This window comes from Scyliorhinus canicula, chromosome 24 (assembly GCF_902713615.1).
Source record: "Scyliorhinus canicula chromosome 24, sScyCan1.1, whole genome shotgun sequence".
Taxonomy (NCBI): domain Eukaryota; kingdom Metazoa; phylum Chordata; class Chondrichthyes; order Carcharhiniformes; family Scyliorhinidae; genus Scyliorhinus; species Scyliorhinus canicula.
Genome location: NC_052169.1, coordinates 22,901,211 through 22,906,117, shown reverse-complemented (window position 1 = coordinate 22,906,117; position 4,907 = coordinate 22,901,211).

Genomic DNA, 4,907 nt, shown 5'->3' with positions numbered 1-4,907 from the left:
TGTCGCGTTGGACCCCCGGGGTGAGCTGTCGAACACTCATCACTGACACTGACCATTTCCTCCCCTATCGGTAGCACGGTAGCATGGTGGTTAGCATAAATGCTTCACAGCTCCAGGGTCCCAGGTTCAATTCCCGGCTGGGTCACTGTCTGTGTGGAGTCTGCACGTCCTCCCCGTGTGTGCGTGGGTTTCCTCCGGGTGCTCCGGTTTCCTCCCACAGTCCAAAGATGTGCGGGTTAGGTGGATTGGCCATGCTAAATTGCCCGTAGTGTCCTAAAAAGTAAGGTTAAGGGGGGGGTTGTTGGGTTATGGGTATAGGGTGGATTTGTGGGTTTGAGTAGGGTGATCATTGCTCGGCACAACATCGAGGGCCGAAGGGCCTGTTCTGTGCTGTGCTGTACTGTTCTATGTTCTATCACATCACATTTCCACTCGTACCTTGGCTCCTCTCCAGCTGAAACCCTCATCCATTTCTTTGTGGGAATGCGTGTGTGAATTTGGAAGGTGTCCTTGCCCAGGAAGAAAAGACTGGCTCCAATTGTCATTTTTCTTTTTGGTGTTAGCACCATCTACTGTTCTTTTCAAAGAATGAAACCCCATTAATCCCTTTGCAGCCTCAGCTTTGACGTTAAGCATTTTACGTTAAATATCAGTGCTTTTCTTCAAGTGTGAATTGTTTAAAGTTTTTAATTGTTCTCCCTATGTATAAATTACACTTGTGTATTATTTTTGCGACACTTTCGTCACACTGTTAGTTTTTAAGCCAATTTAAATTATTGAGATATTCCTTGGGTTTGAGACTATAGCTATTCCTGAATTAACACCTCTAATGTGTTCTGAAGAAGAAAATCATGCTCAACACAAATCACTTCCCTGTCAGAAACCACACAATAAGGAGGTGGTACAGTAGCACATTGGTTAGCACTGTTAGCACAGCGCCAGGGTCTCAGGTTTGATTCCTGGCTTGGGTCACTGTGCGGAGTCTGCACGTTCTCCCCGTGTCTGCGTGGGTTTTCTCCAGGTGCTCCGGTTTCCTCCCACAAGTCCTGAAAGACGTGCTTCTCAGATGACTTGGGCATTCTGAAGTCTCCCAATGTGTACCCGAATAGGCGCCGGGCTGTGGCAACTAGGGGCTTTTCACAGTAACTTCTTTGCAGTGTTAATGTGAGCCTACTTGTCACAAGAAAGATTACTTAAAACTTATTAAGTTCCAGATCTGTGGAGGGACAAGTAGTATTGAGGAAGCCGGGGGACTGCAGAAGGACTTGCACAGGCTAGGAGAGTGGGCAAAGAAGTGGCAGATGGAATACAATGTGGAAAAGTGTGAGGTTATGCACTTTGGAAGGAGAAATGGAGGCATAGACTATTTTCTAAATGGGGAGATGCTTAGGAAATCAGAAGCACAAAGGGACTCGGGAGTCCTTGTCAATGATTCTCTTCAGGTTAACCTGCAGGTTCAGTCGGCAGTTAGGAAGGCAAATACAATGTTAGCATTCATGTTGAGAGGGCATGGATGTACAAGACATGGATGTACTTCTGAGGCTGTATACGGTTCTGGGCAGGCCCTATTTGGGGTATTGTGAGCAGTTTTGGGCCCCGTATCTAAGGAAGGATGTGCTGGCCTTGGAAAGGCTCCAGAGGAGATTCACAAGAATGATCCCTGGAATGAAGAGCTTGTCGTATGAGGAACGGTTGAGGACTCTGGGTCTGTACTCATTGGAGTTTAGAAGGATGAGGGAGGATCTTATTGAAACTTACAGGATACTGCGAGGCTCGATAGAGTGGACATAATTAGGAATTTTCCACTTATAGGAAAAACTAGAACCAGAGGACACAATCTCAGACTAAAGGGACGATCCTTTAAAATAGAGATGAGGAGGAATTTCTTCAGCCAGAGGGTGGTGAATCTGTGGAACACTTTGCCGCAGAAGGCTGTGGAGGCCAAATGACTAAACGTCTTTAAGACAGAGATAGATAGGTTCTTGATTAATAAGGGGATCAGGGGTTATGGGGAGAAGGCAGGAGAATGGGGATGAGAAAATATCAGCCATGATTGAATGGCGGAGCAGACTCGATGGGCCGAGTGGCCTAATTCTGCTCCTATGTCTTATGGTCTTATTTTATTGTAGAGTGAATTATTACGTAGTGGTTCCAAGGACATTTAGGTTCAGACAGTGAGAGAATGTGGCTAGAGTTTGTAGAAGTGCTGCTGGTTGGTTCTGTCCTTGGGAATGTGGCCCGTTGATGTTAGCCTTTTTAACCATCAGGCTTTGCTGGTGTTTTCACTTTGCTGATGTGTTTGCCAATACCCATCAGGCTGTAGTACAAACAACAAAGAGCAAAGAGAAATACAGCACAGGAACAGGCCCTTAGGCCCTCCCAGCCCGTGCCGACTATGCTGCCCGTCTAAACTAAAATCTTCTACAGTTCCGGGGTCCGAATCCCTCTATTCCCATCCTATTCATGTATTTGTCAAGATGCCCCTTAAACGTCACTATCGTCCCTGCTTCCATCACCTCCTCCGGCAGCGAGTTCCAGGCACCCACTGCCCTCTGTGTAAAAAATTTACCTCGTACATCTCCTCTAAACCTTGCCCCTCGCACCTTAAACCTATGCCCCTGAGTAATTGACCCCTCTACCCTGGGAAAAAGCCTCTGACTATCCACTCTGTCTATGCCCCTCATAATTTTGTAGACCTCTATCAGGTCGCCCCTCAACCTCCATCGTTCCAGTGAGAACAAACCGAGTTTATTCAACCGTTCCTCATAGCTAATTCCCCCCATACCAGGCAACATCCTTGTAAATCTCTTCTGCTCCCTCTCTAAAGCCTCTACATCCTTCTGGTAGTGTGGCGACCAGAATTGAACACAATACTCCAAGTGTGGCCTAACTAAGGTTCTATACAGCTGCAACATGACTTGCCAATTTTAATACTCAATGCCCCGGCCAATGAAGGCAAGCATGCCGTATGCCTTCTTGGCTACCCTCTCCACCTGTGTTGCCCCTTGCATAGACCTGTGGACCTGTACACCCAGATCTCTCTGACTGTCAATACTCTTGAGGGTTCTAACATTCACTGTATATTCCCTACCTGTATTAGACCTTCCAAAATGCATTACCTCACATTCGTCCGGTTTAAACTCCATCTGCCATCTCGCCGCCCACGTCTCAAAACGATCTGTATCCTCTGATAATCCTCATCGCTATCTGCAATTCTTAGACATAGAATATACAGTGCAGAAGGAGGCCATTCGGCCCATCGAGTCTGCACCGACCCACTTAAGCCCTCACTTCCACCCTATCCCCGTAACCCAATGACCCCTCCTGACCGTTTTTGGTCACTGAAGGCAATTTATCATGGCCAATCCACCTAACCTGCACGTCTTTAGACAGTGGGAGGAAACCGGAGCACCCGGAGGAAACACACGTAGACACGGGGAGAATGTGCAGACTCCACACAGACAGTGACCCAGCAGGGAATTGAACCTGGGACCCTGGTGCTGTGAAGCCACAGTGCTAATCACTTGTGCTACTGTGCTGCCCACCAACCTTTGTGTCGTCCGCAAACTTACTAATCAGACCAGTTACATTTTCCTCCAAATCATTTATTGATACTACGAACAGCAAAGGTCCCAGCACTGATCCCTGCGGAACACCACTTGTCACAGCCCTCCAATCAGAAAAGCACCCTTCCATTGCTACTCTCTGCCTTCTATGACCAAGCCAGTTCTGTATCCATCTTGTCATCTCACCCTTGATCCCGTGTGACTTCACCTTTTGTATAGTCTGCCATGAGGGACCTTGTCAACGGCCTGACTGAAGTCCATATAGACAACATCCACTGCCCTACCTGCATCAATCATCTTTGTGACCTCCTTGAAAAACTCTATCAAGTTAGTGAGATAGGACCTCCCCTTCACAAAATCGTGCTGCCTCTCGCTAATACGACCACTTGCTTCCAAATGGGAGTAGATCCTATCTCAAAGAATTCTCTCCAGTAATTCCCTTACCACTGACGTAAGGCTCACTGGCCTGTAGTTCCCTGAATTATCCGTGCTACCCTTTGATGTACCATCAATTGTACGCGAGGCGAGTGATTTACCAAAGTCTGGCTTTAATTGACTAGAACACAGCTCTGCGATCGTCTACAATGGAAAGGGACGATCGTCAGGCGTCTGACCATTTATACCTCGTTAATAGAGGCGCGGTTAACTCAGCCTCTCAGCCAACCGGTCGAGAGGCACATGACCGACCAGGGCCAATGGTAAGCCGACGTTCTGGCCCAATGGCAGACAGGTATGCAGATCATATCACCACACCCTTCTTAAACAAAGGAACAACAGTCTCTCTTTTAACTTGACCATATTTCCCAGTAGGCTTCAGGCCAGGGCTACAAGTTTCTCAAGAACTAAGAATGACATTAAATGTTGGCCATGTCAGCAACACTCAGATCCCATGAATGAATAAACAAATAAAGACAATATGCTTCAATTGATTCCTTTAATTCATTCTCCTCAAATGCTATTTCTTTAATTCACTGGGAGCTGATCCTATTTAATTCACTCGGAAGTGTCTCCATGTATCAGTCTCTTTGGGACACATGTAAATGTATCCTCATGGCCGTTATCGCACTGTGCGTCTACAAGGATCTTGATAACTTGTTACAGCTCAAAAGCCAGGCCAGTAATCAGATTGTGGCAAGGGGTCCGAATCCCAGAAATTCAGCCCTGCTGCTTGGATCTTGCTCCTGCGAATAACTATTTGGCTTTTTATCTATTTAGCGGGACCAGTCTTCGACCTCATCGCCCCGAGGAACAGTTGGACAGCGTTGGAGAAAATCTAGATTCCCTGAATAAGACGATTGTCGTCTTCACTCTTGTGTTCTCGTCTGGGCTGCGGAGTTCAGA